The 24,510-nt window shown below is 38.6% G+C and overlaps 2 long non-coding RNA genes across 3 annotated transcripts in view; one reads left to right on the top strand and one right to left on the bottom strand.

Annotated features, from left to right (window-relative positions):
- Nucleotides 1–8,709, top strand: part of LOC131826776 (uncharacterized) — a 74,612-nt gene extending 65,903 nt beyond the window's left edge. Inside the window, exon 4 of one of the 2 annotated variants that reach the window (XR_009351741.1) lies at nt 8,119–8,709. This is a non-coding gene — a long non-coding RNA (uncharacterized LOC131826776). Of the gene's footprint in view, nt 1–1,200; nt 1,710–8,118 lie in introns of those variants that run through there. The other variant, XR_009351740.1, reaches the window with a different exon arrangement.
- The window catches only part of LOC131826775 (uncharacterized), a 165,185-nt gene that overhangs the window by 20,309 nt on the left and 120,366 nt on the right, over nt 1–24,510 (bottom strand). The window lies entirely within an intron of this gene.

Raw genomic sequence — 24,510 nt, 5'->3', positions numbered from 1 at the left:
GTTCTAGTTCATGAAGTACAGATGAAGTCCTTTGGGCCAGGAAGAAAGAGAAACTACCACTTTCTGAACACTCAATACATACCAGGCTCTGTGCCAGGCACTCCACAATGGCTATTGCACTTGATATGCACCAGAACTGTGAAATGGCTCAAATTGGAAACTGGGAACCATGTTATTTAAAATTACACAACTTTGCCAGGGCTAAAACTACAGGTTTCTCTCACCTCAGTTCGTATTCTCTTGTTCTCCCCACTGCCTTCAGTAATATCTACTTTTGACTGTGCTCTTAGACATATTTTTGGAAATGAACTCTCATGATAAAAATAACAACAGTAGCTATTATGCCTTGAGTGCCTGTTTAGGTCAAACAATTGGTGAGGCACTTACAATCAGTCCTCACTGTATCTCCATAAGCTATTACTATCTCTAATTTATTCAATTGAAAATGGAAGCTTGCTGAGGTTAACTTTCTGAAGGTCTTCTGCTAACAGAGTAAGAGCTAATATTTGTGTTCATTATATGCCCTTAACATCTATAATTTCATTTAATCCTCTCATACATTCTTGAGGTACATTTTTTATGATCATCACATTACAGAATCAGTCACTCCAAAGCCCATGGGTACCTTTTCCCCTGCCATGTTGCTTCTCATTATAGGAAAGGGTAAAGGAAAGTAATACACAATCAGAAAGAAAGAAAGATAGTACTACCATCACCTTCTCTCTCACATATGTTGATAAAAGACTTGGACAAATTGCTTTGAACAAAGCAGTAGTCTCACCAATAAGCACCTATTAAAAATATGACCCATGGCTAGTTTTCTTAACCTCAGCACTATTGATATGTTGAGCTGGATAATTTGTTAGAGTAGAAGAGTGTCCTGTGTATTATTGGATGTGTAGCAGTATCTTTAGCCTCTGACCATTAAACACCAATAGCACCCCACCTCAAGACAATGAAAAGTGTCTTCATACTTTGTCAAAATTATGCCTGACTGACAACCACTGGTTTGTGATATTTTAACCGAATCATTTTAATTCTGAAGTTGAACAAAGCATATCAGGGTAATGGTTCTTAGGTGAATTCTACTTATTTCCAAATCAATTGTGGATATGTGAGCCAGCCTTTAATCCAGATTCACATCTTCTCTTCCTCTACTCTTACTCTTTCCCTCCCTCTTGTTTTGTCTCCAACTCCCAGGGATGCCATTCACCCAGTAACAACAGACTGAAGCACTGGAAGAAACCTTGTTCCTGGGCCATGACGGCCTTCTCATTTCTCATCAGTTATTTCTCCCTTGATTCAGATTTTTTTGTCTAGCCCTGATTAGCATACCATCATCTCCAGACAAAGAACAAAACCTATGTAATTGGCTCTGCTTCTAAATGAAAGCACACTATGTTAAGAACATTGTTTCTATATTTACAAATCCAAGACATGATTGAAAGCGTCACGCTCTCAGTGTAGGAACAATATGCCCATAATCAAACATCCAGAGCAAATTGTATGATTATTTGTATTATCCAGGATTTCAAGGCTGTTTCAGGGCAGAGAAGCCAAGTAGAAATATGTCAACTTTTTCAGCAGCCCCTTTTCTCCTGCAAACACAAATTAAACTATCTTGTGCATTATTTTGTCTAAAATTTTGACACAAATTCCCCTAAACATTCTAAACTTATGGATCATAAATAAATGTTACTGAGTTGAAACCATAAGAGATATGACTAGCCTAAAAAAGATCCTAGGTTTTTAAATATCTCCTAAACTATCAGTTCTTTTTGGAATATACCATGAAGCAGGAGTGTGTGTGTGTGTGTGTGTGTGTGTTATATAAAGCTGAATGTGTCCTCTCTTAGAAATTTGGCCAAGTAAAATACCCTTCTACAAAGCTATTCTATAAATAACTTCTACAAAGTTCTATGATATTCCTATCACATCTTCTAAATAAATTTTTACAGGTAGAGTTTAAAGGGTAAACTCAAAGACATCAAAATTAGATCAATTTATCCATATAATGAGTATTTTACATTTATATTTAGATAAACAGTTTGCCAATTCTAAAGTAACATTACCACCTTCTTAAGCCATTCATTCTAAAATATGTGTTTGAAATCTTGGGAGCCACATAGCAGAAATTGAGGTCCTTCTTAACAAGTTTTATTAGACTCACAACTCGGTAAAAGCGGGGGGGGGGGGGATGTTCTTCTCAATTTACAAAATCCTTGACCTCATAATCTAGTCTAAGCATTCAAAATTAGAGATAATTTGGGGTGCCCGGGCAGCTCAGTCAGTTAAGCATCCAGCTCCTGATTTCAGTTCAGGTCATGATCTCAAGGTTGTGAGATCTAGCCCCCAGTCAGGTCAGAATCCGCACTCAGCAGGAAGTCTGCTTGAGATCCTCTCTCTCTCTCTCCTTCTGCCCCCCAACCCACTTGTGCTCTCTTTCTCTCTCTCTCTCTCTCAACTAAACAAATAAATCTTTTTTAAAAATAAGAGATTATTTCATAAGTTAAAGAGCTGACTTAATACAAGTTAAAAAGCAACTGGTATTGAAGTTAATTCAACTTTGGATCTCCATTCTTTTGTTCCAATCCCATTCTAAAACTTGTCGTTTGGCACTAAAGTAAAAATAACTTCCATTAGGTAAATAATTGCCATGGAGATTCCATTTATGAAAGTAGCAACATGTATAGACCAATGTATACCAAATATATACCAATACACATTTTCATTATAAATGAAAGTTTAAACTAAATTTTGTTCTAAAGGAAAATCTGTTTTTTACAGAGCTGCTGTGAGAAACAAGAAAGATTACATATGTAAAAGTGCTTTGTATATCTGGATATGCTATATAAAGTGTGACATTTTTTCAAATTTCAAACAAATTTCTCCAGGTATTAGTTTCGTGAAATAGTTCCAAAGACACGTGCCATCGCCCTGGTGGCTCCTCCCTGCATTGCCTCACCTTCCCCGCTATTCATGAGAATATCACCAATCCAGGGAAAGCACCTTACCATAAAGTTACATTTTATTAAGAAGTTAAAAAATAGAAATGAGACCTAATTTCTATTTTTTAACTTCTTTTTTTGTTTTTTTTAATTTTTTTATTTTTTTTTTAATTTTTTTATTTTTTAACTTCTTAATAAAATGTAACTTTATGGTAAGGTGCTTTCCCTGGATTGGTGATATTCTCATTTGGGAGAAGGGGGTGGGATTATGGACATTGGGGAGGGTATGTGCTTTGGTGAGTGCTGTGAAGTGTGTAAACCTGGTGATTCACAGACCTGTACCCCTGGGGATAAAAATATATGTTTATAAAAAATAAAAAATTTAAAAAAAAAAGAAAAAAAAAATAGAAATTAGGGGCGCCTGGGTGGCTCAGTTGGATTAAAGCCTCTGCCTTCGGGTCAGGTCTTGATCCCAGGGTCCTGGGATCGAGCCCCGCATCAGGCTCTCTGCTCAGCAGGGAACCTGCTTCCCTCTCTCTCTGCCTGCCTCTCTGCTTACCTGTGATCTCTGTCTGTCAAATAAATAAATAAAATATATTTTTTTTAAAATAGAAATTATACAGCTAAAAATCAGTGAGCAGATCACAAATAATCATTAATTGCTAAGTTACAAACCTCAATTACAAAACCCATTTCATTCACCTGCCTTGGCATTTTGTTCCATTCCCTGAGTTAGAAGTTACTGCTTCAGTGTGCCCTACACTTGCGCCCAGCTTCAGCCTTCCTTGGACTCTGGAGAAGCTGCTTAAGCCTTGAAAGCAACTGGGAGTCCTTCTCATCTGGGCTCCCAGACCCCATCTCTGCTCTATTACCCCTGGCCCCTTCTCTGGTTACTTGGACTATGGTTGCTGAATTTTCCATTTCCTGGGAAACTGGACACTGGTGGTGTCAGAGTCAGTCTAGCCCACTCTACTCTGAGGCATGAATTGAATTGAAATCCTTCTGATGCTGTTAATGCTAGGGAGGAAGGTGCTATAACTCCCTTTTCTTATTGTTTCCTTTTTTGCTTCAAAGTTTGTTTCCATCCCCTATTCCATCCTCCAAATTTCTCTTTGCCACTGCCCCCGCATACCCTTTTACCCCTTTCCATATTATAATTCAGTATTATAATGTTTCTACAAATATTGCTAATATTTGACTTTCATTTGTAAGGGTTTGAAACACCACCAAACATGAAACAAATAATCTTTGAGCATGTTTACTTTCAGGTCACTGTTGCATTTAAAGATTAGAAGCCAGTCTTGGGCCACCTGGGTGGCTCAGTCAGTTTAGTGTCTGCCTTCCTTTCAGGTTATGATCCCACGGCTCCCTGCTCAGCAGGGAGTCTGCTTTTTCCTTTCCCTCTGGTCGTCTCCCGCACCTGTGTTCCGGCTCGCTTGTTCTCTTTTGCGCTCTCTCTCTCTCCCTCTCTCTCTTAAATAAATAAATAAATAAATAAATAAACTTTAGAAATAAATAAAGATTAAAAGTCAGTTTTACCTACAAGCAAAAGCATCTTCACTATGTATGAAGAATATCCTAGAAAACAAGATTCGAACAGTTAGCAGCTAATATGAATAATAACTGAATTTTTTAAACTCTGTTCCAAGGGTATGCTAAGTCTTTACATACATAATGCATTTGGTCCTCACAATAACTCAGTGAAGCAGAGTATAAAATACCTGCCCAACATAGGAAAGCAAGTAAGTAAAAGAGCCAAGGATGGAAAGCCTGACAGTTGTGTGGCTAGGAAGCCCTTGCTTCCCGAAAGTGCATAACAGGTAACAGTGGAGGACAGGTGAGAAAAAGGGGGGGTTCCAAAAACGTTCTTTGTCTTCTTGAGAAATTGTGATTCTTGTAGATGGACTTTGAGACCATTATGCTAAGTGAAGTCAGACAGAGAAAGACAAACACTATATGATCTCACTTCTATGTGGAATGTTTAAAAAAGAAGAAGCCTCTCTCATAGATACAGAGAACAGACTGGTGGTTTTCAGAGTCAGGAGATTGGTGGGAGTGGAACTGGGCAAAAATGGGTTGAGGGAATCAAAGGTACAAAATTTCATTTATAAAATAAGTAAGTCATGGGGATGTAATGGACAACATGGTGAGTACAGTTAATAATACTGTATTGCATATTTGAAAGTTTGCTAAGAGTAGATTCTAAAAATTCTCATCATTAAAAAAAACTGTAACTATTTACTGTGACAGATCTCAATTAGACTTATTGTGGTGATTCCTTCATTGTATATATAAACATCGAATCATTGTATATTTGTATAATAATTGTACATTTATTGTACATTGTACAATTGTACACCTGCAACTAATATAACGTTATATTTCAATATATGCCTATTAAAAAAAAAAACAAAGAAAAGTAGTGATTCTTGGAGCATCAGCTTATCAAATGAGGTGGTAGCTAGGAAAAGAATCAAGAAAAAAGGAAGTGGGGGAAGCTTGTGCCTCCTCCAGTTAAGCTTAAATTTCTGTCCATCCTGGTAAAAACAATGTTATTCACTGACATCCTTCCCAGTATCCTCAAGGAATCTCTCATTAAAAGCAAGATGAGCTATAGGAGGAAAAAAAGGGTGACAGTATTAAAGACTTCTTCCCCAAATGGGAGCAAAGTAGCACAGATTAACAGAGTGGTATATGAAGCATATTTGTATTGAATGAAAGCCATGAGACAAGAACTTAGATTTAAGCAATTACATTGGTATGCTCAGTTTTTGAGGAGAAAATAACAGAAGGTGTCAGCCAGATCAGTTTTTTATTTTACCCCAAATTATAGAATTGCTAAACTTCACTACAAAAGTCTCCCGTGTACTGCTTTATTCTGCTGTACATTGAGTTGTAAATGCTACTGAAAATTCCAGGACTATAAAATTGCCTAAATTTTATAATCTCTTTCTTGGTCTCCTGAAAATTATCAGCTAGCTCCATTCACATCAATATATTCTTAACCAAAACAACAGTAAACTATAGAGAAGGGAATGAACTCTCCATTAAAACCTAGAAGGCTTAATCACAAAAGCCCCTATGGAATAACAAATGCAACCAAAGCTGAGTTCCCAAAGGCTAAGTAAGAAGGCCCCAGGAGGGATTGGCTCCAAATGATAAACAAACGTTTGAATTTCCATGAGCACAATTCTGCTGATAAAGACATAGGGCATGCTAAACAAAGAACTTTACTTATAAATGGTGAGTCCACATTTGTGACCTGGGATGACTGGGATAATTAACGAGGCCCACAAAACAGGGTAGATGGTTATCCTGGCTAAACACCACTATTATTCTGAAGTTTTTTAGAAAACTACCTAAGCATTTGACATTGCATCCCCTCTTCTCCATTAATGTACACCCTTTAAAGTTTTCAAAGTCTAACTAGAAACTCACTTCCTCCAAAAAAAATACCGCCCCCCCCAAATAACCATAGTTGTCTCTGTTCATTATTTCCCAAAACCCCTTCAAACTTTATGTTTAATCTATATAATGTCAATTTGGGAGCCTGGCTGTCTCAGTCAGTACAGCATGTGACTCTTCATCTCAGGTGTTCAAGCCTGAAAAAAAAAGAGAAGAGGAGAGGAGAGGAGAAGAGAAAACCCATGTATAATGCCGATTTAGGGCTAAGTGTATGTGTGTCTCTCAGCCTGCTAATGTTCCCACTGTAACCAAACAAAAGAAGACACTTCATCCCCTAGGCTGCTTACACTGGAGACTTGTTGAACATTTACTCTGCACTTTGTGCCAGGTAACATGCTAATAATGCTCTGTGGGTTAATTCATTTGTTTCTCCCATCAATAAAAGAGACACACAGTGACACACAAGCTGCAGTTCAAAACCTTAGTAAGTAGAAGACACATCCAAAAATGTCATTCAAACCCATACCTTATCTTTGGTTCTTTCTGCAATCACTAAAGTCAATTAATAGTGGCCTATACCTAGTGGGAAGATGAAAAATGTTATTTCAACTAATTCAACCAACATTAATTGATAAAAAGAAGTTTGATAAACATTGTAAAGCAGTGGGTCTCAACCAGGGATGACTTTTTGCCCAGAAAACATTTGTCAATGTCTAGAGACATTTTTGATTATCAGAGTTGGGGAGAGGTACTGTTGGCAGCTATTGGGTACAGGCCACCAACAGTACTAATCACACTACAATGTACAAGATGGCTCCCGCTTAACACGAAATTATCTGGCCCAAAATCTTAATAGTGACTGAGGTTGACCTGCTCTAGAAGATAATTTCAGAGATTAATTTTACATCTAGAATGTTCCATTTCTGTGAGGACAGGGACTCTGTCTATCTTATAGTGGAAGAACCAGGCCAAATCTAGTACCTGACACATCACAGGAACTTAGCAAATATCTCTTACATTAATACATGCAATAGTGAAATTAAAAAGGGTAAAAATACACATGACTGTAAGAGAATATGAGAAAAGGAAAGGGCCCATGAAAAGAGTACAAATAAAGTGTTTTGGGAATTTAAAGGACAAGAAATCCTATCCAATTAAACAGGAAAAGACCATCCAGAAGGCAGCATCTGAGGTGGAAGGACATTTAAGATTTCAGGAGGGGGAGATGGGCAAGAAAAATCATGTGAAGCCAGCGAAACAGCTTGAGGAAAACACTGCAGGGTATAAACAGAGAAGCAATGAGAAAGAAACTTGGGAAGATAGATTGGGGTTTGTAGTGGCAACATACCATGAAGATTCAGGTATGGAATTTATAATGAATTTGATATATAATGAGAAGCTGGCTCCAGGTGAATTTAACCATGATTAATCAGAAAGCAGAGTCAGAAGGAATTAGAGTGGCAAGAAATCAGAGGCAGGAAGATTAGTTGAAAGTATTTTATAATCGTACAATCAAGAGAGAAAGAGGTAGCACTAGGAGCTGGGTTTACAAAAGATTTGGAACATAAAACTCACATTTCTTGCCAACTAACTCTATGGAATCAATATATGAAGTGAATAAGCCAGAAATGATTACCTAGCTTTGATTCATCATAGGAAAAGGGAAGTTCAGTTTGAAAGGTTTAGGGATGAAAGGATTATGAATTGTATTTGGACATAAAGGAGGTGCAAGTGAGAGATGTTAAACAGTTGTTGCACATTTCAGAGCACTGGATTCTGCAGCTCAGAATAAAAATGACGGCTAAGGAGGGAGCTGTGCAAGAAACAAGATGTTCACGGTGATGCCTATGAACATAAAACTCAGAAAAGTTACAAAGTCAGAATTTGGGGGAATTCCTCCAATTAGCTGGAGTGGAAGAAGAGAAGCAAACAAAGAAGATGGAAGGGAATTGGGAAGAAATCAAAACAGTGCTGTGTTAGGACAAGAGGTAAAGTTTGAAGAGAAGTGGTCAAGTCTGTGAAACACTGTAGAGAAGCTGGGAAAGCTGAGGTGTGACAACACGTCATTGACCATGAAGAGACAGCTGATGGCTCTGAATGGACAGTTCATGCAGTGTGGTCAGGACACAAGACAAATAACAAGTTTGCAAAGGAGTTGAGAAAATGGTACGGCTTGCCATGGTGGAATATTAAGTTAACTTTGCAATGCACAGATTCTTGACCTTTGTTTTTGCAGTAGCTACCCTGGTGCATTGGCATAGCAACTTCTGTATGTGACTCATAATCAAAGGTAATTCACTAGAGAAAATAGACTAAAGAATCAATACCTAAATTATAAACAGGTTACCTTCCAATTCTTAATTTAAGTTATACTCCACGTAAAAGTGTTTTCCTGTAGGTTAAAAAAAAAAAAAAGTTTTAAGACGTGAGTAAATTTCTAGACCTGGAGAGCCCTCCTCCAAACTTATCAAGCCATAATATACTAAAAATAGAAGTTTATTTCAAACAAATCTAGAATATTATTTTTTAAACAAAGATATAATGATTTTGTATTATCTTCTTCATGGTAACTTTTACTGAAAAATAAATTAAGAAGGTTGAGAATAGGTACTTCGAGGATATCAATAGGGACTACATTAGAAAAACCAGTCCTCTACCTTGGTTTAAGGAAAAATATTTTACTATATTTGCCTAAGAGGCTGACTCTATAGCCCAATTCCTCCCCAGTATACTAATGGGGCCCCAAGATTCTTGTTATGAATCCCAAAGAACTTTCCTTCTCTAACACTGTTCCTCCCTGTTTTGTGTAGTCAGTCATAAATCAATGTTATAAGTTGAGGACTGTTTGTATTACACACAGTCACCCTCATGAGGATATTAATTGAGCCAATAAATATTTATTACATGTTGGCAGGTAAAGGTGATCTTGTCCTGAAGGCTAGTTGGCCAGAAGTTAGTCTTCCATAAAGTTGAATGGCTACTGACCATGGCTCAGCACTTAAGACAAAGGCCTCTAGTCAAATATAAGGTTTGGACCACAGCTCCCAGCGGTGCTGTAAGAAGGAGTCCTTCACTCCCAGTCTTGAAGGTTTACATGGCAAATTGTGCCATGGCCTTGTCACAGCACAGAGCTACAACTAGGGGACCCCACGGGCATCCTCCTTCTCAGAGCTAGGAAAGAGCTGGTGTTATCACAAACACAAATAGAACTGTCAGGACAGGACTAGAGCCAAAGCTCTGCCACTCTGAAATGCTTTTGTGTTCGGGGAAGTGGATGATGCTTATCTGATTATGCAGCTTCAAAGGCCTCTCTTCTATCTCTCTTTCAAATAGCCTAAGAGTCAGGGACCCTCTCCCAGAGTCTAACATATGTAGTTGCTACATCTCTTTGCAATGCCCTGTAATGCAATGAGCAACAGGGGACTTCTTAATGCTCCTGTCTCCATGAGTTTTCCCCATCAACACTGCTCCAGCAGGCCTGGTACATGTGCTGCTTGGCCATCTGCCCTTGATGCACAAGTACCCACAATCAATCAGGCACTAGAGACACAGAAGTAAACAAAACAGAAAGCCCCTGCCCTCAAACTTACATTCTCCTGGAAAGGGAGAAAGCCAACAGACAAATAGGTACATAACAAACCAACGAAGGGGTGGTAAGTGATATGAGAAATAATAAAGTAGCAGAAGGAGATAGAATGATCATGGGGGTATACAAGGTAGTCACCAAAAGTGACATCTGAGGAGTGACCTAAAGGAAACAAGGGATTGAGCCACATGTTTGTGCAGAGGAAAAGCATTCCTGGCCAACAGAACTCAGTTCAAAGACCCTGAGGCAGACTATTTTGTGTGTTTGAGGAAGAGCAGAGTCTCTCCCTGTTGCAGGAGATGCAGAGAAGCGTGGGAGGAGATGAGGTCCTGCAGTCCATGGCAGGGGCTGTGGATTTTACGTTGATTCAGATCAAAAGCCATTAGAGGAAGCTGACTCAAATTTCCAAAAGATCCCTTGGGTTTCCTGTGAAGAGACCAGATAGGGAGAACTATATGAAATGTAAATCAAGGAGGTAGAATTCATTGTGATAATCCCAGCAAGAGATCTGGTGGCTTGGAGTAGGATGAGTGGTGACAGACATCATGAGAAGAGTTTGGATTTGAAAAATATTTCCAAGATTAGCATGATCTGCTAATGAATTTGATGTGGAATATGAAAAAAAGAAGTTAAGAATAACACAATCTTTTTTTGGCTCACGCAACTGGAATCCATTGATTGGAATGGGGAATGATGATCAAGTTTGTGGGGGTAAACTGAGTCCAATTTGGGACATGTTAAGTTTGAACTGCCTCTTAGACAAGAGGAGATGCAAAATAGAAATTTACAAATACATCTCCTGGCATTCAGAGAAGTCATCTAGCATGAGATGTAAATTTCTGGAGTCACATTCAGAGACAGCATTTAAGGACACAGGTGAGGTGACCTAGGCGAACCAGGAATAAAATGTGGCCAGGGACCTCTGCAGATCCCTGAGATTTTTTTTAGGAGGCACACATGGTCAATGTTATTTTCATAACAATACTAAGATCACATTTGCCTTTTTCATTCTCATTCTCTCACAAAAATATAGTGGAGTTTTCTAGGTGCCACATGACATGTGATGCAGCAGCAGATTAAATGCAGAGGCAGATATGAAAATCCACCTGTTTTTTATTAACCCGGACATTAAAGAGATTAGCAAAATGTAAAACTGTGACACTCTTCTCACTAAATGTTTGGGAAAATATGGTTATTCTATATAAAAAAATGTTATTTATATTAAAATGTAATGGGTTTGGGGGTACCTGGGTTGCTCAGTCAGTTAAGCATCTGCCTTCTGTTCACGTCATGAGATCAAGTCCTGCATCATGCTCCTTGCTCAGTGAGGAGTCTGATTCTTCCTTTGCCACTTCCTCCTACCCATATTTTCTTATGCATGTGCTCTCTCTCTCTCTCTCTCTTTCAAATAGATAAATAAAATCTTTTTTAAAATATCCAACAGGTTTGTTATTTTTAAGCAAGTTAATAAATGTTTTTAAATTTTTATGCTTGAATTTCTTATATAGTAATTAGCAATAGGAGCAATCCACATAAGCAAGAGCTCTTTGGGATCCCCAGCAATTCTGAAGACTGTAAAGAGCTCTTTAAAAAAAAAAAAAGAAAGCGCATAAGGAGGTATAAGACCAAAGAGTTTAAGAATTGATGACCTGTGTGAAGGAGAAAGAAAGGGCACCTAAGAAAAAAGGTAAGGTAGATAAGGAAAAACCAAGAGGGAGAGTGAAAAGAAGAGCAAGTGAGAAAAAATTTTTCAAGACGGGAGCAATCACCTGCCTCACATATTACAGAAATACTAAATAAAATGAGGACTCTTGAATTTGGCAAAACAGAAGTCAACATTTTACTGTGGTAAGAGAATTCGTCAAAGTGGTAAAGACAAAAATCTGACTAGAGGGAATTAAAGAAATAACAGAAAGACAGGAAACTGAGAGGGGGGCAGGATCACTATCTAATGAATATAGTTTAAAAAGAAAGTACATATAAAGAGTGAATATAACACCAAAAGGGAATGGTGCTGTTTTTTTCCAAATAAGGGTGTTTTAAAATATAATGTAATAATAGAAATTTTGAGGCAGAGTAAGAGCAACAGTTTGGAAGACAACTGGCACTGAAAAGATGGTGAGTCATATATTCACAGATACAGGGAGAGTACCCGTCATGGGACAGGGAGCCAGAGTGAGAAACACTGTGGTCAGTTTTGAGATAGAAGAGAGAGGGAACTTCACTGTGGTTTCTACAGGAAAAAAAAAGTGTCAGGCAAGGCAAGCAGGCTTAGGATTGGTTAGTTTGAACAACTTCAATGGGCCCTGGGGCATAGAATTTGCCCATTGTCATCTGGTACTTGACCCTGGGGTGATAAGGGCAGGTGTATAGTGCCCGGAGTATGACAGTCTCATAAAGAATGTGGTTGTGGGTGTCGATTCTAGATTGACTGGTTTGTGTTTGATTGACTGATTGGTTTCTGGAAGGGTATATAAATAAGGAAGGCTGGAGGCCAAAGCAAGGTGATTCAGCCATATTAAGAGTTGTCCAGAATGAGATGTCTGCCATATCTTCAATATGCCAAGATATTGCCAATATCTTCAGTATGGCAAATACTAAAGGATCAAGTTTACAGAAGCTAGAAACATAGTACACAGGACTACAATAGTATACTTACATGATGATGAGAATAATCCAGGAATTATGGAGGGTTAATAATATGAGAGAGATGCCGTGTCTTTGAGTAGGCAAGAAGGAATGGGATCCAACATACTAAAAAAGAAGTATGGACAGTTCTTTAATTATTGTAGGCCAGAAGGAAGTGGATGTGGGGACAAATACAAGTGAGTTGGTAGATTTGGGAACGGCACTGTATGGAGGCTCTCTTCAGATTGCTTCTATGTTGTCAATGATGGGAGGTTATCAGTATAGAGTAATGAATGGAGAGGTAATGTTGGAGATCTGTTGGAGAAAAGAAGGCAGGAAATAATCATGTAGGAGATCAAGAAAATGAACTGGCTAGTGAAATGTAGTAGGATCACAGGATTGCACTAAGGGCTCACAGGAACTTAGGAGTCATAAATTTAAAGTGAGATCAGACAACAGAGTTGTGTGTTTTCCTCAAGCTGTACTCAACTAGCAATACTCAATTAAGACCACACATCCTAAAATTCTTCTCAACTCTGAACTGAGCTCTGAGATTTAGAATAATGGTATTTGGCCCATTTGGGCACATATTTCATGATTTCTCTTTCTCTTCCTTTATCCTTTAAAGCAACCAACAATTAACTTAGATAAATGATGACCATCCTTAGGTTTATTAATCATTCAAGCTATTCTCTCTTCCTGAACAATTGACTTAATAAGGAACAGAACCTAAGTACTATTAACAGGAGCTCAAAAAATTCTGAATAAAATAAAATGTTAATATCTTTATTTAACTAGGATAGCTCCCCCCCCACCAAATCAAATCAGCATAACACAAACAATAAATTATCAATACTACTACCATGAACAATTATGCCTTAGTTAAGTCACTTGTTCTGCCTTCCGGCTGTTATGCACAGTCGTGATGACAATTATAACAACAAAAGTCATATCTGCATTCTCTCAGCTTCTCATATCCCAGTTTATTACCATAACTGACAATATTTGCCAGAATCACATTTGTTAAGAGCCATCTAAATGCTACAAGGCCCATGTCTAAGAGAACGAAAATGTGTCTAATCCTTCATCTAACCATTGCCTCCTATAATTAGCTATTTGAGATTTCTCTGTAATCATCTGGCATCTAGGCCTAAGAAAGATCTTCACATCAGAGTACTACGAGTGATCAAGGATTCTGTCAATTTGCAAGTCTGGAGCTCTCCTGTAAGAGAAGATTGTATGATTACCATATACTAGCTTTGTCTGTCATGTGAAATATTCTCTTTCAAGCCCTAGAAGATAAGACTGGTACTGTTTCTGGAAAAAAATGCTCTCTGTTCAAAACCAGCAAGAGCAACTATTATGTATTATTGCTCAAAATATATAGCTCACTTCAGCCTTCTGTTGTGGCTCTCAACACTGACCTTGGTACTCTCTACTTCTACTTTACTATACCCTCAATTTTATAATCATGAAGAATACCAAGCACTCAATATGAATTATTTTCTGCAATCAACTGAGTGTAAGCCACCATTTATCTGGGATGCAATGAGCACCTGCCATTTTTTTTTACCTGCCCAACACCTCCACAACAAATACTCAGTGTTTGGGGTTTCCCCACCGTATAAGCTCTGCCTTCCCAGGAAAGAAGACAGAAAATGTATTCTCCTTGCAGCTGAGGCACCAGTCCATCAGGCTCTAGCAACAGACACACTCATGGGAGCTTTGAGTTTGGAATTAAACAACCCAAGGAAGCAGGGCTGTGGCAGAATCCATTTTCAGAGTAGGGTGGCAAAGGATGCATCCAGCTTCTGTGGAAAAGAGTAGTGGAATTTCTGGTACTTGGTGTTCCATATCAAGGCTATGAGCTCAGGTGGTACAAGAAGCAGTGACTCACTCAAGCTGAGTTATGGTGTGCATTTACTATTGTGACTGGCTGCATTACCTCCAACCTAACTTGCCAATCCCAGAAATTCCAGAGCTATCTGACAATCCTTAGTATGGTGGGGTTTTTTTTTAAACTATTGTTCACAACCAATTAGTAAGATGTAAAATCCATTTAGCGAATTACAACCAGCAATTTCTTAAAATGCAACAGAATAGAACAAGAAGAACGTTTAAATCTCATAAAGCAAGAGGTATTGCTCCACTCAAACTTTGCTTTATGTATATATGAAAACAGGTATGGATATGTGAATGCCACAAGGTAAAATGTACTTCATGCTGAGGGAACCAGTCAAAAATTTTTTTAACAAATGCTTTTTCTGCTATAACTAGTAGGAGTAAGGATTTTGTTGTTTGCAACTAAGAGTCCCTGATAGTGTCTAACAGGAATAGACTAAGGGTACAGCCTCATTCTCTTCTCCCTACTGTGCTCTAACCCCTGTGATTCATCACTTAATGCCTCTCCGTTAATCCCTATTCCATACCATGCAGAAAGTTAGCTCATTCCAAATACGCATCCTAATAGAGTTAATCTATTTGAAGGACATCCGGGAAGTTTTGCGTTAAACTAGAAAAACTAAAATTCTATGGTTTATGTAGATATTTATGTTTGTGATATTAGTTTTCCATTTGCCTTAAAAATTTCTCAAATGGATGTGTTACATGAAGTTGAAACTGGAGGCCAGGATCGCCACTTAGTTAATGCATTTTTTTTTTTTTCTCATGAGAATCTTTATCCCTCCCAAGCATATTCTTGACTCCTCCATGAGTGAAGTTAGGGTAGTCTACCCAGGCACATCTCCTTTCTGAAAAGGAGATGTCAAAAACAATGTTAACCAGCTTGACTTTGATTAAGGAATAGGTTTCTGGTTTTTATCTCTGGCATTCAATAAACACAGTCCTATTACTTCAACTTAATGCCATGTAATATTTATCAAAAGTTGTGCAAGTTTTGGATTGCCTAAAGAGTATGTAGCCCCCCAAATTCTTCTATATACTTTAAAATTCACCCCTGCATTAAGCCAGAGGAACAGAGTTGTATTTCTGGAACATACAGATTTATTCCCTTATTCAATTATGTTGTAGATGAGCAGGACACCTTCCACATCAGAAATGCACTGGCCTTACTTCTAGTTCATTACCTTTGTTTGTTTTTATGTTTTTCCCCCATGCCACTCATTGCATTCCTTTGCTGTATTTCAAAGATTCTTGCAAACTACCTTAAAGTCTTCTTTGGAGCGAGACAAGGTGTAAACAAACAAACTCCCTTTCTTTTCTTTTCCACAGCCCCCACACACAGAAGGCTTAATTCAACTTATGCCTCAATTACTGTAAAAACCTTCTGGCTGGTTTCCTTGCCTCTATTTTCTCCTCTCATAAATGTTGGATTCCTCTTCTTCAATATTGTTTTCATCACTTTACCCAGCTGCTCAAAAACTGCAGTTGCTTGGTAATATCGCTGTCATAGATGCATTCCCTCAGGCTTACATTCAGAACCCTCCATCAATTGCCCACACACTTCCAATTTTATCTCTCACGCTCACTAACAAGGTGCTTCTGTTCCAGATAATTCAAAATGATCGCCATTCTCTATTTACCAGTTGCAGTTGTGCAAAGCCCACCTCCAACAACTACTATCTGTATTGCCTTTGGAAAACCATCTCGGTTGGAAAATGGGGAATAACATTTTGTATGGTTTTTGGGAGAAGAGATAGCACATACAAGTGTCTAGATTAATTACATAATGAGTAAAAATGTCTATCTTCAAAGCACGTGGCACATAGTTGGCACCCAATAAGAAGTGTTTTTGGGTAGACTATTTTTTGCTTCTGTTCATACTATTTGTACAGCCCTGAAAAGTTCTGCTCCCTCCTTAACCATTAGTTCCTAAAGAGCAGGCAATAGGTATTTAGACTCTGAATTCAGACAAAGGGAGGTTTGAGTCTGACACACTCCACTTGACTTCTGCATCGCTATGAGCATTTGGCTCAGTGTCCTCCTGCGTGATCATTCCCCAACTTTGCTGAAGAAGTGGGCCCAGGAGCACAGTGAAGAATGTCCAAGACACAACCGATACAGTCTCGGGAACACAATCAGTACTGTATCTTCTACTACTGTTTCCTTCAGACTACTAATAAATAAATGTCTTTTGAGTTTAGTTTTGTTTGAGATAAGGTGACTGAGTTGTTCCTTTTACCCATGGAACCCAGGAAAAGTAACTGTCAAGGTAGAAAAACTAATCATTGGACCCTAAGGGGAAGATTTTGTCATTTGCAACCTTTCAGCTACCAGTAAGCTAGAAAATATCCCGGAGTAACTGTATCACTTCCTCTAAGGGTCCCACAATAAGAAATAAGAATGGTGATAAAATGAGACTCCTGATAAAAGTAGAACTTCAGTTCACCGTAAAAACCTTCTTCCCAAACCCTTCTGGTTAGATTTCTTTAACTATAAGGGAGTATCATATGTTACTTTTGTGTATCCAAAATATAGAACATGACACTAAGCCAGGGCTTTGTATTTACTTTTGACTGAAAAAGTAGGCTTTGTCACCTCTAAAAATACATGACACCCATCACAAAGCCACTATCTTTCTGTGATGGAGCATTCTCACAAAGAGTTTTTCCAATTCATCAGATCCAAAGACAATCTATGGTGCCAACAAATTTTGTCTTGGCATGGCCTTCATTTATAAATCTTGTTAATTCTAATACTGCTCCTTTCCACAGTTCCTGGCAACTCTAAGTATTAAATTTCTGCCTTCAGTCGGTACTGCCAAATCCCACAGCAGCACCTCCATCACCTATCCTAATTCCTAACCAACTTTAAACCTAACACGAAATGAAGAGTAACAGAGTTCATTTCTTAATTCCCCTTCAGTCTACCTTCCTTTAATGCTAGGTCTTCGTGTTTGAATTGTGTACCCCAAAAAAGGTACATTGAAGTCCTAATTCCCAGCACCTCGGAATGTGACCTTACTTGGAATTGGAGTAGTTCCGGTTGCAGTTAGTTAAGATGTGGTCATTAATCCAATATAACTGGGTCCTTATAAGGAAAAAGAGAGACAAAAAGAGGACAGCCACATGAAGACACAGGGACACAGAGAGAAGGCCATGTGAAGACAGAGGCAATGACTGGAGATCTGCTGCCACAAGCCAAAGAACATCTGAGGCTCCAGAAGCTGGAGGGCTTTAGAGGGGGTATAATCCTGGTAACACCTGACTTTAGACTTATGGCCTCTAAAATGGGGAGACAATAAATGCCTGTTGTTTTAAGCCACCCTTTTTGGTATTTTTGGTATTTAGGACAGCCCTAGGACACTAATACACTCTTAATCTATGCTTATCCTCCAGATGCAGAAGGTAAACTCTCCTCTAAACAGTGCTAGGCAAATAATGTGTCAATGCACTGCTTTGCATGGTCTTAAGTTCCTTCTTCCTGAAACTCAATGGTGCTCTTGGGTGCCAATGGACTCATGGATGCCTTTTCTTTAAAGTTTCTGTAGTTTCTTTCCCAGCAGCAACAACACGACAGGGCAGTGCAATGACATTTAAAGAGCGGGACCTCTGATTCAACAGCTAAAAGCCCACACAATGTGCACATAAGCTACAATAAATACTATTCCCTCTGTTTCTAGACATCACATATTTCAAGCAGCTCAGGCTAATACTCTCTACACTGTCAGAAAAACTATCCCAGACTCCAGAGGGCTGACCTCTCTTCATCCAGCCAAAGAATGGCAGCATTGGTCAACTGCACCATCTGCAAAACAAAAGTTGGGCTTTTTAAACACAATCAAGGGTCTGTTTGATCTCAGGTGGGGTGAAAGTCCCAGGAATGGAAACTCTCTAGCTGATTTCTCCCATTTTTTTTTTCAATGTTTTTAATTATACCCCAATTAAACGAAAAACCCCAAGAAGAGGGCACAGATTTGACTTTTAAAAACCAGATGTCTCATGTTTTGGGTCCTCCTTTTAAATTAACATAGGCAAACAATGTTATCTCCGTGTTAACAAAGGAAACCATCTTCTCGGCCCTTTGTGTTCCTTTCAGAGACTCTGGGTAAATGAAGACCCCACTTGTTCCACTAGGCACATTTGCCGAGGACAGAACCGGCGCCAATTCAGCCGGTTCCCTTATAGGAAATGACACCCGGCAGCCGGGCCTGGATCTCCCATAAGCTCCACATATTGTTGAGGCAGCTCGGAGGACATGCTCGGATCAGTCAGATGGTGCCCACAGCTGCTAACAGCCGCCGCACACCACTCTGACCCCTCCCTGAGTCAGAAACTTCCTGGGAAGTAGAGGCTCTCTATGACTCTCTGCCCATAGTAAGGAGATGCTTGTGGTGAATCCACAAGTCCTCGTCAGGGTAATTAATAATTATAATAATAATAATAATAATAATAATAATAATAAATCAGCTTGGGGGAGCTGACTAGTGGAAAGGGAAGAGGTATATACTCTGCAGTTTTCTTGGAAGGTAGGATTTTCCCCTCTTTAAAACGTGAAGGTTCTGCTTTCCTGAAAGAGCAGCCTCCAGTTCTATGATTAGCATCAGGAACTGGAGAGGCTCCATCAGACCGAATCTTCGATTTCAAGGCAGCTTTGTGTCTCAAACCTGGTGAGCAGGCTCTTGAGAAGGTTGGTCATAGCTTGGAAAAGCAATTCAGTAGGTGGTGCATAGACTTCAGAGAAAGCAAGCAAGCACACGGTTTACATTTTTTTTTCATTGTAAGAAGTACCGATAGCAACCTAGGTGGGGAGAGGGATGTGGGTGGGGTTAACTTATACATAGCTTTTTTATACTGTGCCATCTTGCAGCAGATTTTCTGAGGACTTTGTGTGGGTTTGTTAGGGAAGTAAAAATTGGGTCAGAATAGTTTCACACTCTACTACAACGTTCTTTGCGTTGTTTTTTTTATAGCCTCAATTTAGGCAAATCATATTCATGTATCATTGCTAATTTTCAAAACAATGACACAAGAAGGCTTTGGCTAAAAAGGAGTAACATATTTCAATCTATTCTTGCTTTTCCCTAATTTATCAGTTCAACATTGTAACAAGGGACTCAAAAATTGTTCTGTAAATATCATTCGTATTTTGCCAGAAAGATGATTACAGTGTTTTGTGTTGAAAAAGTTTATCAAGCCTGAATATATTTTTTTCCAAAAAAGAAAAAGAATTTTCTTAAATGGACACAGGATTTTCCATATTTATTTAGGTGGCATGATTATCAAATTTATGACTAAAAGGAAATTGCAAGTGTCATAAAATGAATTGAATGACAGAGTCAGGATTCAAAATTATTTAAATGTAGTAAAATTATGGGAAGATCTAACATGATTATATAGCATGATTGTAACATTTGTTATAAATGGAAAGTCTGGTACTGGAACTCAAAATAACAATTACATAAGGAAGGATGAGGTGGCTATAGCGAAAGAGTGACATTTGGGAGAATGACCATATCAATTTTGTTTAGTACAAGCTCATTGTGAAGTGCTTGCCAAAAAAGCTAACACATCATAGATAGCCTCCTAATTCCAGAACAAAGACAAGATTCCTGCTCTCCTAATCACCGCTCAGACTCACTGGGAATCTGGAACCTTATTTGCTTCTAGGTAGTGCTCATTAAAAGCCCACATGATCCGGACCAATTATTCTGAACATCTGAAGAGTCATAAACCCTTTAATAATCTGATCAAAGTTATGGACCTTCTGCCCAGAAAAATGCGTATACCTTCAGTTTTGTATCCCATTTCCAGGCATTAACAAGCATTCCTTAAAAAATCTATAAGTAATAATCCTAAACTCTAGTTACTCATGGATTCCAGATCATGAATTCCTGGTCTAGAATATATCCAGACCAACCAGAATCAGAAGTGTTCTAGAACCAAGGTTTATCCTGAATCTCATACTGAAATGTCTACTTTGTTAATTCCTGCTTAAACCCAAGACTGAGTTGGGAGGCCTTCAGTGGCCATCTTTGACTTATCTAGATTATGCTAGTTTTCTACTATCACAAAATCATGCAGTACAGTCAATTCAAACATTTTGGCAAATATCAAATATCTGAAGTCTCTCTTCATATGAACAGACATTTAAGTAATTGATTTTTTTTTCTGTTTTAGTTTCCTAAATGTAATAGGCATAATAATACAAGCTAAAATTTACTAAGCGCTCACCACATGTCAGACACTATGCTAAGCCTTTATAGAAACATTCCTAGTATATCCTCCCAACAATCCTATGAGATGAATATTGTTCCTCCCCAGTTCAGATGAGGAAACTGAGGCAGAGAGAAGTTGAATAACTTATTAGAAGTCATACTTTTTAGAAGTCGGGAGCAGACAGAACTGGTGCCCCCATCTGTCTGTTCCCAACCTTACTACTAAGCTGTGTTGCCTCCTGGCATAATAAACAAACCAAGTTATCTTTCTTCAGAACCTGCTGTTAAGCATCCATGATGTTAGCATTGGTTATCAGGTCATAATCACTTTTTTTTTAAAGATTTTATTTACTTATTTGACAGAAAGCGCACAAACAAGGGGAGCAACAGAGGGAAAGGGAGAAGCAGACTCCCTGCTAAGCAGGGAGCCTGATGTAGGGCTCCATCCCAGGACCCTGGGATTATGACCCAAGCAGAAGGCAGCCATTCAACCAACTGAGCCACCCAGGCACCCCAGTCATTGTCACTTTTAAGGACAAACAAAGCAGAGCATTCATACTTACAGGTTTATAAACTTTGTTGAGTTGCTACCCATTTAAATCTCCAGTCTTAATCTTCATTTCATGTTTTCCTTACTGTTTGTGAAAGAAGGGCCCTCTTTTGTCTGTACATCACACCACCTGTCCTCTTCTGTTAGTCTCAAATTACAAACCTCTGATTTGGGGGGGTTATATTTTAAACACAACACTTTTCAGAGTTAACTTTATTGTTATTCAGTATCATAGCCCTGACCTGATTCAAGCACCTTTCATAAATAGGTAAGAACAAATCTGGGAGCGCTTCCTAGCTCTAGCTCCAGGTACTGAATTAATAAAACTCACCCTGTTGAATACTAGCTCTCAAAGGAACTCTGGGTTCTATAATGTCTTTGGCTCATAGAGATTCAGTGACAGAAGCTGTGGTGTAAACAAGAGAGGCACTGTGTCTGGTCCCTCTCTGACATCTCCCTCCAACTACTTTCTGATGAGCAAACTCACACTTGACATTCTCCACCCCCTTCCACTACTACCTCCCTTTTTCTTGTATGTCCTTAAGCCTTTGGATCCCAAGAGAAATCCTCCTTTCCCTCTCTGAATTTTTTGACTACAGAATGCCAAATAGCCATGAGAGAGATTCATTTTGTGTTCACTGAATTTAAAAAAAAAAAAAGCTGGCAAATTATTACCAGAATGCTTATAAGTTAACAGAATCTGAAACAATCAGGTAATGCCATACAGTCTCCTCTGATATGAGTTTTGTGCCATTGAACTCTGATTTTGTTTTATAGAAGATGAGAACCCACAACTTAAACAGGAGCAGGGGAGGAAGGGAGGAGGCGTCCCCTCTGATCCCATAAGGCGCATTTCGAGCACACTTACCGACAGTTCAGATTCTTGCATTAATGTGCCTTCACAAATAATCTCACTGAACATCAAGCTGGGAAATGAACACTGGCAGAGTCCTGGTAAATTCTCTTAAACTGGCCCCCGGCGGGAGCAAAACATCTCAAAATGTGTTTATTATAGATCAGGATAGTACTTGTAAAAATTGTCCATCATATATGTAAAAAAATCTCCTAATAAACATATCTGACAAATCATGATGATAGCCTCCATATTTCTTTGTTTAATTCTCAGTTTTCTTCTAAGACCTTCTTGAAGTTTGGTTGTAATGGATCATTACGTCCATAATGTGCTCAATGTTGGAGTGAATTTTGAACAGTTTTTAGGCTGCATACTGTTTTCTTCCAGATAATTTACTGGATTAAAATTAGCAGTGTGAAAAGCTGTAGAGAAATCTAAATGCCTGCCAAATCAAAGAAATAATCACATTTTTATGAATATTTAATATCATAGTCATGGCAAATAAGGCAAGTAATTAGTACTTACCATAAATTTGCAAAGTATTATTTTATGTAAATGTTACATTCTACTAGTTTGATATGAATTATTCATTGTATAACCAGACACTGACACAAACCAGTAAACATTTAAATCTATGTGCTATTAGTTTACTTACCTTCAATGATTTTGTACGGAATATATACATATTTTCGTCCATGAATTCGTGTTTTTCCTCTTGCCCCAAAAAGGGACAAAAGACAATGAGAAGAATGTTATTTAAAGCCATCTACTCTATATTCAATAGTAAAGAAACTTAAGATGCAAATGTGAAATATGTGGTCCCCTCATGTGTGCAGATGAAGAGCCCCCAGCTCTACTTCTGCCTCCTCACCTCTCATGTGGATTTTTAAATGAAGAGAGGTAATGAGTGATGTTCTAAAAACAAAAATGTCGGAGAAAAATAACTGCATATTACAAACCGTATAGTGAAAAATTAACCTTATCCAAAAGAGAGGTCTGGCCTTTGCCTTTAGCTACTGAGAGTTGATCTCTCAACTCCTGAAATGTCATGACTAGCAGGACTGTCTTTGTTTGCCTGGGGGCTTTGGCCACCAAGGAGTTCAACGATGTGATTTATGTTAGGCCAAGCAATTTCTGTTGCTCTCAGGAGGAACTAGAGTCTAAGGGTGTCAACCTAATGTCCAGAAGAGCTGGAAACTAAAGGACATGCAGATGAGAAGTGACTGAGTGCCAATAAAAACTCTGGACACCCAGGCTCGGATGAGCTTCCCCTGTTGGCAAAGCTCCATGCACACTGCCACACATGGATGCCAGGAAGAGTTAATGCTATCTGTGTCTCCACAGGGAGAGGACAATTGGAAGCTTAACATTTAGACTCTCTGGAGTCTGCCCTATGCATCTCTTCCCTTAGCTGATTTTAATCTGCTATAATCCATAACCATAAGTATAACAGTTTTCAGTGAGTTCTGCAAGTGCTAAAGAATTCTCAAACCTGAGGGTGGTTTGGGGAATCCCCCAAACTTGCACTTGACATCAAAATGGAGGGCAGGCCTTTAAGAACTGTACCCTGTCTCGTGTTAGAGTTGGCTAAATTTTGCGTAAGTAGTCAACTCAAGGAGACACCAGAGCCTATACCTGAGAAATGAAATAGAATAGCATCGCCTTGGCAGAGAAAGGGTGGGCCCTTAAACCCACCACCAGGCTACATGAAGGCTTTTCCTTCCCATCTTTTTTTTTTTTTTTTTCCCTGAAAGTCCTACTGCTTTACTCTCCCCTTACTTTGAGAGGTTAGTTGAGCTCTAAACTGATTCCAGAGATACAATGCCAGAGCAGATCAAGCCAAAGGAGTCCTCCCAAACAGCAAATCGCCTAAAAGTCATGGTGTTTCTAGCACCTTCCCCAATCTTCACACAGCTCACTTCCTGCTTTTCTTCTCATCTTCTCAAAAATCGCCTTCCCAGTAAGTGCTCCTTAATGTTCTTACTTGATATTAAACCACCCCCCTTAACCCCAGCTTTTATATCCCCACTCCCTATTTTTCTCCATAGCATGTATCTTTAATACATATATATGTTACTAATTTTTTTGCTCATTTTCTGTCTCCACTCATGAGACTGTAAGTTCAATTCAAGCATAGATTTTGTCTCATTTTGTTCCCTTTACTCCCACACCTAGACAGCAACTGAGACGTAACAGGTGCTCAACAAATTGTTATTGAACAAAGGAAAAAGTAAATCATTCTATATAGTAAATTCTTAAGGGAAACAATATGTCCATAGGAGGTCTAGAGGACTTGTCCTGAATCTGACAGATTGTTTTCATGTGGATTACATTCAACACAACAATAAAATGCCATGGTTTTCTGGAGAGCTTTCCTTTTATTCACACTGGTCATAAGATTCATAACCTTTAAGAAAACTAAAA

The sequence above is a fragment of the Mustela lutreola genome, chromosome 3 (assembly GCF_030435805.1).
Source record: "Mustela lutreola isolate mMusLut2 chromosome 3, mMusLut2.pri, whole genome shotgun sequence".
In the NCBI taxonomy this organism is placed as follows: Eukaryota; Metazoa; Chordata; class Mammalia; order Carnivora; family Mustelidae; genus Mustela; species Mustela lutreola.
Note: the sequence above shows the minus strand (reverse complement) of the source record. Positions and strands in the feature narration are given on the sequence as shown.